Genomic DNA, 14662 nt, shown 5'->3' with positions numbered 1-14662 from the left:
TTTTCTATTTTTGCATAAAATCACAGAGTAGAAATAACTAACAGCAATTTTTAGCTGGCTTTGTTGAAATATTCCATACAGGATCAGAGCGAACCGGCGGCATCCAGTCGATGTAGGCTTCAGGTATAAAGTTGGTCTCATCAGACTCCACCTGGGCTTTCCTCTTCTCGAGGGTACCAGGGCATTTTCGTTGGCCGGGTTGTCCAGTCCTGCCAATGGAGGCAAGCTTCCTCACCTTCTTTGGAGGTCTCTGGAACCCTACAAACAAGGCAAACAGGTTCTCCTTTTCTTGGTTCAGCTCTTTTTCAACTTTCTGGAAGAACTCCACACAAAGCCACACAATCAAACTCACGTCCAATTTTCGTTAAAACAGACAAAATCCCTATGGAAGTTATGCAAAAACAGACTCTGAAATAAGTAGCAAAAATTACTACCACTATTTGTATGCTGTGTTGGTATCAAGGGGAGAGAAAATGTGACAAGTTAGCTTTGCTGGAAAAAAATTACAACCTTTCTGTAGATCCTGGTTAGTCAAAACAAAACAAAACAAAACAAAAATTTCGTGGATTCAGGACAGAATGCATAAAAAAAAAAGTTCCAGTATTATGTCAAAGAAACCTTAGTAAATGTCAGGTGTATTTCCAGGTCTATTGAGTCCTTTGTAAGAAAGTTTTACTCTCAACAGTTCCATCAATAGGAATCTGTTGAGACCTTTTCTCCCTATATTTCCAGAAACAATTTCTGTAGATGTGAAACAATTGAATTATACAATATTACAAGGTGACAATCACCACTGACAATTTACATACATACCCGATACTACTGTTAACATATTGGACATACCAAAGTTTTTTACCATTTTCCCAAGTGACAATGCTTCCCTTCCAGTTTTACTTCATTAGGTAAAAGCCAAATAGAACAAATTCATGTAATGCCTTCCCAGGAGGAAAAGGAGAAACTTCGTGGAGTGTCTCAGGAGCTCTACTGAGGTTCCACGAAATTTCCTTGCATCAGTCAAATGACAGGCCACCAAATTTGTACTTGAATTTAGATTTCTGGGAAGCTTTGCCATAAATATCAGAAAAGTAACAGAAACAACAATATTTAATCTCTAAGAAGGCACCGGCTTAGTTCAGTAGCACAACGTTGACAATCAAACCATAACTTTTTGTTTTTCTCATAACTGGAGACTCTTTTTTTTCCTTTCCAACGTCTATGGGCACCATGTATATCAATTCGTCGATCACTGGAGGTCAAGACGGTTAGACACAAGGACATACAGACAGACAACATACAGACACAAAGAGCTCTTTAGTTACCATTCATCACGCGTGGGATATCCCGTGCAACTGCAGTTTGTCTGATAGGCCAAAGTAATAATAAAAAAACGAGCAGGGTTAACAAAAAAACTTCAAAGAAAAAAAAAAACAAAAGTTGATAGGAAATAACAAAATCAAGATTAGAAACCTTTGTATGAAAGAAAAAAAAATACTGTCAGCATATGCATGATCCTAGATGTCATTTCACATCTCCTAAACTTTGCAAGGAAAGAGATTGGTTAGAGCATGGTAGTTTTTTTCTTCTCAGGGTTTCTTCAGAAAAAAAAAAAAACGAGTCCTTGGGTATCCTGCAACAATAACTGGAAAAAGAAGTCAGTAACATTCAAGTTTCTTTCTGTTTCTTAAATAAATATCTCAAGTCTTCAATGGGTTCACAAGACCAATGGGACTTCGTCTCTGGGTCCGTTCCTTTTGGCGCTTTCTTAACTCTGGAATGATGTACCCAGGGTTTTATTCCTGCAAGTTTCAGAGAAGTATGTGTGCTTAGCAAAACATCATATGGACCAGTCCATTTTTCTGACAACTGGTTTTGGGCATCCCCACTCTGTCAGGTCTTCAGTAAGACCTGATCTCCAGGTTTGAAGGGATGCAATGGTTGATCAGGAGGCATAGAGATTCTCGAGGTTGCAAAGTTATGAATTACTGTCAGAACCTCCTGGATGTGTTTCACATATTGTGTGATCCGGCAATCTTGAGCTATTTCCGGACTGGCTTTCAGAACTGAGGCCTGGAAGGGTCTTCCAAACACAATTTCAAAGGGGCTTAATTGTAGCCCACTTCTAGGTGCCACTCTTATGCGGAGGAGGGCAAGGGATAGTACCTGGTCCCAACGAAGCTGTGTTTCTTGGCACAGTTTCGCCAAGGTTTTCTTCAAGGTGTGGTTCATCTTTTCTGTTTGCCCGGAAGACTGCGGTCTCCATGCAGCATGCAATTTCCAGTTGATCTGTAACGCACTGCTTACTGCATGAGTAACATCAGAGACAAATGCTGGCCCATTATCACTCTGGATAGAATCCGGCAACCCAAAGCGAGGAATTATCTCCTTTAGCAGCTGTTTTGCGACCTCAGAAGCTTTTTCCGTCTTTGTGGGAAATGCTTCCACCCATCCCGAGAACGTATCCACAAAAACCAACAGGTATTTGAAGTTGCCTGTTGTTATAGGCATTTGTGTAAAGTCCACCTGCCAGTCCTCAAAAGGGCACTTGCCTCGATATTGAACCCCAACGGCTTTGGGGTGGGAGTCAGTCTTGGGGTTATTCCTGGCACATAGTTGACAACCTCGGGTGATCCGTTGTGCTATTCTATGCAAATATGGTCCCTTCAAATATGGGCGCACAGTTTCTAATAAGGCATCTCTCCCATAGTGGGATCCTTCGTGAAGATGTTTTAGCACCGGATATACCAGGGCCTCCGGGAGGAGTATCATCCCATGGGAGTTTACTCTCCAAGTAGAGCTGGGGTCAAACTCAGTAAATCCCCATGCACGAGCTCTCTCCTCATCCCGCTCGGTGTATTCAGGAGCATACTGAGTCAGGTCCACAAGAGGGATGAGTGCACCCTGGAGGGCAGAACGGGCAGCGGCCTTAGCTGCCCGATCAGCTGCCCTGTTGCCCTTTGCCAAGTCAGATCCACCCTTTTGGTGGCCAGGACAGTGCATCACAGCGACAGCTGATGGTAAAGCTACTGCCTTTAACAAGGCCAGGATTTCTAATGGGTGTTTGACATCCTTGTTACTAGCCGTAAGAAGTCCCCGCTCCTTCCAAATGGCCCCATGCATGTGGAGAATCATAAAAGAGTACTTTGAGTCAGTAAATATATTGACTCTTTTACCTTTTGAGAGTTCCAAGGCACGGGTCAGGGCTATTAATTCGGCTTTCTGTGCTGATGTACCTGCCGGAAGAGCCTTGGCTTCTACGGTGTTCTGGAGCGTCACCACTGCATATCCAGCACATCGACGGCCTTGATCCATAAAGCTGCTGCCATCTGTAAATAGCTCCCACTGTGGATCCAGCAGAGGCTGGTCCGTTAGATCTGGTCGGCTGGCATACACTGTGTCTATGGTTTCTAAACAGTTATGGATTAAAGTGTCATCCTCAAGTCCGTCTGCATTGCTTGGAAGCAGTGTGGCAGGATTCAGGGAATTAGAAACCTGCAGTTTCACATTAGGATTGTCCAACAGAGCTGCTTGATATTTTCCCATTCGCCCAGCAGTTAACCAAAGTCCACCCTTCTGCTCCAGCAATGTCAAAACCTGATGTGGCACACACACAGTGATGGGCTGACCCAATGTAAACTTCTCTGCCTCGTGTAGGAGGTCACAAGTGGCAGCCACAGCACGCAAGCATGAAGGCCATCCCTTAGTGGTGTGGTCCAACTGTTTGGACAGATATGCAACGGGCTGCATTTCTGGTCCCAACAATTGGATCAGCACTCCTAGGGCAACCCCCTGTCTCTCATGTACATAAAGTCTGAATGGCTTCCTAAGATCCGGAAGTCCTAATGCTGGTGCTGAGATCAACTTTACTTTTATTTCATCAAAAGCCTTTTGACATTCCGGAGTCCAAGACAAAGGTTCAGAGTCCAGGCCTTTGAGAGCATCATATAAAGGTTTTGCTATTAGTCCAAAATTAGGAATCCAAATCCTACAAAACCCAGCCATACCCAAAAATCCGCGCAACTGTCGCCGGTTACTGGGGATTCTAAGGGCTGAAATTACCTGTTTTCTTTCCGTCATCAGGCTCCGTCTGCCTTTCTTGATTTCAAACCCCAAATACGTCACAGTTTGTTTGCATATCTGTGCCTTGTTAGGTGACACCTTGTAGCCACATTTTGCCAGGTGGTTCAGTACCACTATGGTATTTTCCAGACAAGATTCGTAGTCTGGACTTGCAATCAATAAATCATCTACATATTGCAATAAGACACCCTGGTTTAGTTGAACCTTCCTGAGATCCCTGGCCAGTATTTCCCCAAAAATAGTTGGGGAGTTCTTAAATCCCTGTGGAAGCACAGTCCAACAATACTGGAGAGTGCTCTTGGACTTAGGGTCCTGCCACTCAAAGGCAAAAAGCGGTTGATCCTGGACATCAATTGGAATACAGAAAAAGGCATCCTTCAGGTCTAATACTGAAAACCACCCATAGTCACCAGGTATTGCAGTTAATAGGGTGTACGGATTAGGCACAGTGGGATGTAAATCCTGAACAATATCATTAATAGCCCTTAAATCTTGGACAAAACGGTACTCGCCTGTATGGGGTTTCTTCACTGGCAGAATTGGAGTATTGTACGGTGAGCGACAGGGCCGAATGAGTCCAGATTGAAGGAATCTTTTCAATACTGGCTCAATTCCCCTCAAGGCCTCCTCCCTTAAGGGGTATTGTTTCCTTCTCGGGGTTTTGCTCCCCTCTATCACTTCTATCCTTACAGGCTCAGCATTTTTCGCACGTCCTGGGGTTCCATCAGCCCAAACCCACTTACTTACTCTTTCAACAATTTCTGGAGGTAAAATTTCACTTTTTGGTGGAGCATCTTGAGTAAGCAACATCTGGAATCGCAGAGCATGCTCTGGAGGAACCTGTAGGTGAAGCCTCTGATTTTTGGGTGAGAATATAATTCGTGCGTTGAGCTTACTTAAAAGGTCACGACCAAGGAGAGGGATTGGACACTCTTCCATGTATAGGAAGCTGTGCTGGAGCTGTGTGGTGCCTAGCCGGCACTCCAAAGGTTGCAGGAAGGGTGTCTGTTGTGACTTCCCTGTAACCCCAATGACTGCTGCAGTCTTTTTGCTCATTTTAGTTAATTTCGAATTCAAAACTGAGTATGTTGCTCCAGTGTCCACCAAGAAATCAATCAGATGGTCCCCCACAGCGAGGGTTACCCGGGGCTCCGAGGGGGTTATTTTGATGGGTTTAAGATCTAGTGGAACCCCTGGGCACCCCTATTCTTCATCTGAACCTTCTCCATAAACTTTCATTTGTCTCCTTTCCTCCACACTTGGCTCCCGATTCCTTCTACTCTGTCTATATTCCCTCCTATCTTCTCCTGCCCTATAACAGATTTGGCGCCCCACGTTGGGCGCCAAGCTGTTATAGAGCAACCCCGATATTAAACGGGTTCCTGGCTGTGGGTCCTCACCCGCGCGCTTTAAAGGGACTTATGAATACTCTACTACAGACACACACAAAAGGGTTAATAAAAGGTTTATTTACAAGAGGAAAGGAAATAAGGAAAATGTACAACTCAGGGGAAAAATAGGGAAATAAAGTCTTTAATGCGTCCTACCCGATCCGACGACCTGGAAACCCAAAGTCACTCCCAGAGCTGGCCGGAGGCTCCGCGCTGGCCGAGCGCCCCAAAATGGAGAGAGCCCCAAAGCCCACGTGTCTGCCTTTTGTATCCACCTGGCTGCTTAACCCCACCCTCAGGTCCCAGCCACCTTCCCTTTGGTGGTGATGGGATTTGGAGTTCCCAGTGTCTTTGGCTTTGACCTGGGGTGGGGGTGGAGTCCACAAAGCCTGTATGGAATTAGCTTTGGGACCGCCTTTTCCCCCTAACAATTGGATGACTTTAGTAGACAATGCCAGACAGTTTGCCAAAGAGGTTGTATAAATGAATTGATAATTCCCAGTGTATGAGAATTCTGTTGCTCTAAATATTCCAAATGTTGGGGCAACCTTTGGTATTGTCCTTTTTTTTTTTCACATTTTGGACATACAGTGATGTCACATGATTTTAATTTTCACTGCCCTATGGCTTCTGAAGTTGAAAATCACACATGTATATTTATTGGCTATTTGATCTTTCTCTTTTGTGAAGTTCCCTTTAAAATGTCTTGTTGGTCACTGAAAGGTTCGGCGTGGAAAAGAAAAGGAGAGCCAGGCTACATTTCTCAAAGGGAGGGAAAGTTTATTGCGCCCCGGGCGGAACTCACAGACCCAAGGTGGGGGTCAGTGAAGCCGCGCACGTTGTTAGGGGGAAGCAGGGTTTTATAGGGTGAGGAGAGGTCAGGTGGGTAGTTGGGCTCGAACGGCGGGAAAAGTTTGTAGGGCAGGTAGAGGTTCTTTGTCTGAGATGAGACTCGTAGTGGGAGGGGGGAGGCTCATTGTCTGAGTCCTCCAGGCAGGTATCCGCATTCCTGCCCCCCAGGTGGGCTTCCTGGTTGGCTCCTGCATGGACCTTTCATACCAGCCTTTTGTTGATAGGAAAAGGGGCGACGGTTCTTTTTTTGGCTACTTCCTGCTGAAAAGGGGCGATGATCAAGGGGGGTGGCTCAGGCCTGGTTATGAGGGTCTTCTGCGGGGATGTGAGAACACGGAAGGAGCAGGAGCTGGTTAAAGGTGGTTAAAGGACATTTCCCGAATGCGAGCCTGTATGAACTTTAGGAGGCAAGGAGCGAAAAGAAAAAATAAGGTTATCATTAGTATTGGCCCCAAGAGTGGGAGGAGCCATGACACTATAGGATTTTGAAACCATGTCAGCGGAGAGTTGGAACCCCCAGTTTCCCATTCTATGTCTTTGCGTAGTTTTATTAAGGCTTTTACATTTTGTTCTACAATTCCCGATTCGTTGATATAGTAACAACATTCTTCCCTGAGGAACAGGCAGGTACCCCCTTTATTAGCTGTTAACAAGTCCAGAGTCCGCCAGTTTTGGAGAGTGACCTGTGCCAGGGAGGGGAGCTGTCTTTGTAATGATGCTAAAGACACATAGGTTTTTTCTAAGGAGGTATCAATTTGTTCATAAAATTCCTGGGCAGAAATCAGGCTGTGTCCCAGGGCCCCAACTGCCATACTTGCAGCTGCTATCGATGATGCCAGGCTGATTCCAACCATGATTGGAAGAAAGGCTGCCTGCTTAGTCCGATGTGGTGAGAATAACTAACCTAGCTCAGACCGTCTGTACAAAGTTAACTGTGGGACCACGAGAGAGTACGTGGGCCTGGAGTAGCAGAATTAATACACTGAGAGAGAGAGCCATTGCACCAGAAAAAGTTTCCCTTTGCTGTTGTTCGGAGTACAGAAGTAACCGAAAGGTTAGAAGTACAGGAATGAAAGCTGACAAGGGCATCAGTTTGATAGCAGGGGTAGCTGTGATTGGAGTCAGTGTTGCCACTGGATAGGAATGCCAGCCAGTGTTAGGGTGAGTGATAAGTGCTGTGCATCTGGCCTGTGGACACTCCGCAGTACCCACCTAGTGGGTGGTCTCAGTGGATCCTGAGACAAAGGTCTCCCTAACTTTGAATTTCCATACACAGGACACTGAGCTAGGGGAGATTTTGACAAGAAATGCATATCCTAGTAGGACCCAGGTTATAACATACATACTGTTTGTCTTCAGGGGCACGTTTGACCCATGATAGATGGTGCCAGGAGGGGTGTCCCAGAAGTTTTACCGCTGTAGGCTTGGTGCGAATAACCGTGTGTGTGCCGGTCCACCGAGGCTGCAGTGGCTTTGGCTGAAGCGATTTGAGCAGGCCTTGGTCTCCTGGATGCAGTGGTAGGGAAGGTTGGTTGAGGAGGTCGAGATCCGAGGCAGGACTGGGTAAGTACCGGTCTGTGTGTTCCCGGAGCAGTTGGCTGAGTAGGGAGAGGTCAATCCTGTCTGGGTAGGTGTCCACGCAGTTGGTGAGCTGCAAAAGAAGGTAGGCGAGCTCCCCTTTGAGGTGACATGCGAGCATAGGTTTGACGACGGAAACGTATTTGTCAGACTTTTGCACTCAAGGAGGGGTGGAAGAAGAGCAGACTCAGGAATTGGCGTTCATTAGGCTCCTAAGCCGGAGTGATGGAGGGGACAGATAGAGAATAGGGGAAGAGTCTGCAGCAGAGTCAGTTGTGAGAGCAAAAGTCCTTGCATCCGCCTTGTTATTCCCTGTGGTAACGTAAGAATTGTCAGTTGGTGTCCTTTCAGTGGATAATGGCGACTTCAGTTGGAAGCTGCAAGGCTATTAAAATCTTAAGGATAAGTCTAGCGTTCATGATGGGGGCCCCTTGGTGGAAAGGAACCCCCTTTCCTGCCAAATCGCAGCATGACTGTGAACAATAAGGAAGGCATATTTTGAATTTATATAGATGTTGACTTTTTTATGTTTGCTGAGTGTAAGGTCCCTGGTTAAGTGCTATGAGTTTTGTCTTTTGGGAGGTGGTTCTTCTGGGCAGTTTTCCTGTGTCGATTACCTGATCTATGGTAGCAGTGGCCTAGGTGGCCCTCCGCTGACCACGTGCATCTTCGCAAAAGCTGCCAGTCTACAAACACAGGAGGCATCTGACAAAGGAGAATCAGTTTGGAGGTTTGCATTTCTTCCAGGATTTTAGGACATGAATGAATGGCAGAAGGTGGCCAGAGACAGGCAGGAGAGTGGCTGGGTTGAGAGAATTAGACTGAGTGAGACTCACTAGAGGGTTTTCGATAAAAAATACATGGAAATTTTGTAAGCAGGAAGGAGTAAGAGTGGAGAGCGAGCGGCGAGACAGGAGGTCCTGAAGGCGGTGCGGGGAATGTACTTGGGTGGGTCTTTTTAGAGTAAATTTGAGGGATTTTCGGGTGAGTAGAGCTGTCGCCGTCAGGGCTCTAAGGCAGGGTTGCCAGCTCCTAACGGTGGGATCCATCTGCTTGGAGAGATAAGGGATAGGATGCAGGGCTGGTCCGAGAGGCTGGGAAAGGCCGCCTGCCGCAGTGCCCCAACGTTTGTCTGTGAACAGGAGCAAAGGCTTTTCTGGATCAGGAAGGGTAAGGACAGGTGTCTGAAGAAGGATATGTGTGACCCTGCGGACTCTCCGGGGGATTGGAGAGGTCCTTCAGGGAGGCTTTTGCTGCATTTTGCAGTGGCGTGGCTGGGAAAGCAAAATTAGGGATCCAATGACAGAAAAGTCCAACCAAACCTAGGAAAGAAAGGATTGTTTTGCCGATTTAGGGGAGGGAAGGTCCCGGATGGCCTGTTTGTGGTCCACCGTCAGCTGTTTGGAGGAAGGAGTTAGTGGAAGACCCAGATAGACGACTGTGGGAACTGAGAGTTGCGCTTTGAATGGGGAGACACTGTAGTCTTTGGAGCACAGGAAGCTGAGGAGTTGTGCAGTGTGTTGCTGAGACAGCGGCAGAGCAGGACGGCAGAGGAGGTCAGCAACACACTGGAGGAGAGTGCGGGGTGGAGTATGACATGTCGAGAGATCACTGGCTAATGCCTGACCAAACAGATGAGGGCTGTCCCGGGAACCCTAAGGCAGGACTGTCCAGGCCAGTTGCTGGGAGGTGTGTGTCCGGATTTTCCCAAGTAAAAGCAAATAGGAAGTAACATTGAGGATTTAGAGGGATGGTAAAAAAGGCATTTTTTTGAGGTCAAGCACAGAGAAGTGTGTAGTAGAAGACGGTATATGAGACAGAAGGGTGTAGGGGTTGGCACTACAGGATGGATAGGCACCACCACTTCGTTAATGAGGCGAAGGTCTTGAACTAAGGGATAAGAACCATCAGGCTTTTTAATGGAGAGAATGGGAGTATTACAGGGCGAGTTGATAGGAGTAAGGAGTCCCTTTCCCAGGAGTCGTTGGCTGATGGGTTTGAGACCCTGACGGTGAGTGAGGGAAATTGGAAACTGGGGGTGAGAGGGAAAAGAAGAGGGATCCTTAAGGCGAATGAGGACTGGGGTATGATGGGTGGCAACAATTAGGATAGAGATATTCCAGAACATGGGGTTGACAGTGGAAGGAGACAGCGGGTAGTCCTGAGAAGGATTAGGAGATGTTTGGAGTCATGGGAGGATGAGAGCAGCACTAGGGTGTTGGAACCATGAGAGAGTTAGCCCTGAGTTTGGTCAGAAGATCCTGACCCAGGAGTGGTGTGGGGCAAGGAGGCATGACTAGGAAAGAGCGGGCCACTGGTCCTGAACTGAGAAGGAAGGCCGTCAACTCCCGTAACCGAGGCCTGAGAAGGATAAACTTGACCAGAATAGGAGGGGAGGACAGAGAAGGTAGACCCCGTGTCAACCAGAAAGGAGATGTACTTACCTGCTACCTTGACCGTTACCCTGGGCTCCTCAAGGTTATCAGAGTCGATGAGTCCGGGCCTCTTCAGTCCTCAGCCGCCAAACCCAAGACCGCCGGTGGCAAGAGTTGCAGGGGCTGGAAGGACTGGCCCACCACAGCCAGGTGTGGAGGGACAGTCACTTTTCCAGTGACCCTCGACGTTGCAGATGAGGCACGGTCCTGGCGGAGGGCGGGGGTTGGGGCATTGTCTGGACCAGTGGCCTTCTCGGCCACATTTGAAGCAGGCTCCCGGTGGCAATCGGTTGGGGCCCATGGGGCCCATTGTCGTCCTCTGTCGGTCTGCGGTCGTTGGAGGAGCAGGGCCTGGCGATCTCAAGGCAGCTACTAGGGCCTGAGCTTGAAGCTCAGCCTTCTGGTGACTGCGGAGTTCCCTCTCTGCCCTGTCCCGTTCCTCCCGGTTGTTAAATACAGTAAAGGCCATGTTCAGCAGGTCCTGGATAGGGGTTTGAGGACCATCCTCAGCCTTTGGAAGTCAGGAGGGTTTTTTGAGGAAGACAGGGTAATCTTTCTGAGCTTATGAAAATTTATAGGTTTAGGCGCTGCCGGTTGGAGACCAGCTAGGGGACAGGTCAGAGGTCAGCGTGGAAGAGAAGGTAACATGTAATTATGACATGTATGGTCATAGGCTTGGATAAGATAATGAAAATTTAGGTGTAGGTAGTGGGATAGTTTGTGAAAGAGCCAAGACTTTTTTTAAGTTGGGAGAGATCAGACAGAGAAAGGAACATGGACTATAACTCCTCCTTCAGTCCCACCCACTTACCTGCGGGGAGGGAGAAGAGGATTAGCAGGGAGAGGGTGTGGCAGCTGGGAGGTGAAAAGAAAGGGGGGATGGGCAGGATTGGGGAGCTGGAGGAGGTGAAGACTGAGAATTTAGAGGATTAGAGAATGCAGAAGAGGGGTCTGCAGAGGGCAAAGAGAGAGAGGAGTATTAGAAAGTAAGGCAGGTTTTTTGGAGGGAGGGAAGGGGCGGGGCGCAAGAGAAAGACAGCCTGGCCCTAAGGATCTCTGACCATTTTCCATTGCGGTGACAGAATTGTTTAGGTCTGTAAGGACCGAGAAGTCAAAAATGTCATGTTTGGGCCAGTGGGAGCCATTGTCCAATTGATACTGAGGCCACGTAGTGTTGCAGTGAAAGGCCAGACGGTTAGGGCGTTAGACGAGACGCTTAGGGCGTTATCTGGCCTCAGTCCCAAGGGACCGAGGTTTGAGAGAAGGCATCCCAGTGGTGTGGCCGGGCTTGGCTTGGAATTTGCGGACCCCATGACTAAATCGGCTCCTTTCCCAACCGACAGGGGGCACAGTGTCAGAAACGCAGCGTCCCACGAGCCTGACCTGGCCTACAGGGGGCACAGCCCCGGATCGCGGCATCCCCCGGTCCGGTTCTGGCCAACAGGCAGGGGGCAAACAAGCGAGGGGGACGTCTCCACCGCTCGGTTGTTGCCTAGACAGGGCACCTAGTCTGGACGGGCGTCCCCAAATCCAGGCCTAGGTGTAACGGGGGTCGGCTGACGTGGGCCCACGGTTTACAGGACAGCCGACCAAAACAGGAGATTAGGAAAGGAGCCGAATAGCCAGAGGCAAGGGCCTCCCAGGAAGGAGGGTCAGGCAGGTGACTTACCCCAAGGATTAAGGCTGGTGGTGGGTGTGAGGCGTCTGCAATGGAGAGGAAAGGTCCCAGGGACGAGAAGGCGGCCCCGGCGCCAGGGGACACGGCCTTCCCGGGTTTCGGCACCAAGATGAAAGGTTCGTCGCGGTAAAGAAAAGGAGAGCCAGGCTACATTTCTCAAAGGGAGGGAAAGTTTATTGCGCCCCGGGCGGACCTCACAGACCCAAGGCGGGGGTCAGTGAAGCCGCGCACGTTGTTAGGGGGAAGCAGGGTTTTATAGGGTGAGGAGAGGTCAGGTGGGTAGTTGGGCTCGAACGGCGGGAAAAGTTTGTAGGGCAGGTAGAGGTTCTTTGTCTGAGATGAGACTCGTAGTGGGAGGGGGGAGGCTCATTGTCTGAGTCCTCCAGGCAGGTATCCGCATTCCTGCCCCCCAGGTGGGCTTCCTGGTTGGCTCCTGCATGGACCTTTCAGTCACCGTCCTTTTTTCTTATTTATTGTTAAGAGCTCTTTATATATTCACAGTGTGAGTCCATTGTGGATCTGTTCAATATAAATATCTTAACCCATTTGCCTTTTCACTTTTTTATTCATGTATCTTCTAAATAGAATTTCTAAATTCTAAAGTAGTCCTGTGTAGGAACTCTTTGCATACTCCAAGGTCATGACCTTACTCATATTTGCTTTGATCAAAAATTCTTATTGCTGATACTTCCACATTTATCTATAATGTATATTGCTGCAGACAGGACAGCTGATGAAGTTCTCTGCCATTAACAAAGACTCAGAGTCTAAATGAATTTGCAATGGGGGGAGGCTGGGAGTGCCATTGAGAGCAGCTTTGCCTTTCATTTTCCCAGCCCAAGCTTTTATTGAAGATAAGAACAAAGGAACAAGAAAATAGCACACATTGTGTTTTTGCTTATACAGATTAATACGTTACTGCTGAAAACAAGTTTTCCTGGTTAGTAGGGAACATGTACAGAAGCCAGTGGGTCCTCAGAGAACAGGAGTCAATTCTGGGAAGAAGTTCTGAGCAGAACTTCTGATGTCCTGGAACTCCATATGCAGAGTAAACAGGTGCTCTCCAAAATCTCTAGCTCCCAACAGCATATGATTTCATTGTTGTGGATGGTGTTGTGGGTGACTAGTCAAAGACCGGCTCTTACGGATATCCAAGCCCCAGTGAAGTCCAGTGCCTTCTTTATTCTTGTCATAAATCAGGTTGAGCTCTCTACTCTTTCCATTGGTCTGTTTGTCCTTGTGCTGCTGCTGTACTATCTCAATTATAATAGCTTTGACATAAACCCTCAGGCTTTGTTCTTCAGTTTGCCATAGCAATTCTTTGCTCTTCACATTTCCACATTTTATAATCAGCTTACACTTCATTTATCACTATTTTGAGTGACTTCCCTTTTGAAACTTCATTTTATTGGTGGACTTAAGAAAGTCAGTTTTGTATTTTGAATTAAATCCAGCAATGTTGCAAGATAATATTACTGTAACTCCTTGTTTATCTTCTGTGTACACCAGCATGTCACCTGTGAATAAAAGCAGGTTTAATTTTGTTCAGTTGATATGCCTTTTAGTAATTTGTCTTGCTTTCAATGCATTGAATGGAGCCTTCAACAGATACTATCTGTATTTTTGATATGCTGCTATCTTGAGAAGGAATTTTATATCCATGCTTAAGTGCTATGCCTTAAAATGTCCTTGTCAGGCTTTAGTATCAAAATTATTAGACTACAGGAATGAGTTGGAAAGTGTTTCTTTTCTGTTCTCTAGATGAATTTTTGTAAGCCTGGTATCCTTTCTTTCTTGGGATATTCATTGATGAAGCAATACAGGCATGGGATTTTCTGCATTTCATGCATTTCCATGTGAACTATTTACTGTGAAAAAATTTTAAATATTGGTCAAATTTCTTTAATAAATTTAGGAAATTCAGAGTTTCTATCTCTTCTTGTGCCAATTTTCATAAATTCTATTTTCCCCCCAAAATGGTCATTTAGCTAAATTGTCAAATGTTGAAAAACGGTTTATTGAATTCTTATTTGAGTCTATATTCAGGACCTCTTTTTCATTCCTGTTGTTGCTAATCCTTCCTTCTTCCTTCCCTCCCCTCCCCTCTTCTCTTCCCTCCTTTCTCTCTCTCTCTTTCCCTCTACAGGAGGTGAATCTATACTTTCAGTTCACTTGTTCATTCATTCATTTTATTAAGGATATTCAATGATCCTTTACTGTATGCCAGTCACTGTTATAAGTGATACTGGAAATAATAAAATAGGAAAGCACAATGGTTCTTATGGAATTTGCCTTCTACTTGGAGAGGCAGAAAAATGCTAGACAAACGGTATTTCAGATGGTGGTAAGTGCCCTGCTGAAAAGTAACAGATAGGAAGGGAGAAGGAATGCCCTGCGGGATTCAGTTTTAAGTTATTTGGTCAGGAAATCTCTTTCTGATACTAATATTTGAATGAGTCCAAGACGACTTGAGGGAGTAGGTAATGCAGATAGTTGTTGGTGAGAATGCGGAGGGTGGAGAGAAGAGGTCGGAGCAAAGATTAAGGACCTTTGTTGGTGTCTTGGAAGAAGGTACCAGTGTGGCTGTGGGGGAACATGGCGGTGAGCAGATAGCAGGTCTGTTATTTAGTGTGTGTGGGGGTGAAGTCTTT

The sequence above is a fragment of the Talpa occidentalis genome, unplaced genomic scaffold (genome assembly GCF_014898055.3).
Source record: "Talpa occidentalis isolate TD23 unplaced genomic scaffold, MPIMG_talOcc4v2.1 talOcc4.17, whole genome shotgun sequence".
Lineage (NCBI taxonomy): Eukaryota > Metazoa > Chordata > Mammalia > Eulipotyphla > Talpidae > Talpa > Talpa occidentalis.
The sequence above is the reverse complement of the archived record's forward strand: the minus strand, read 5'-3'. Positions refer to the sequence as shown.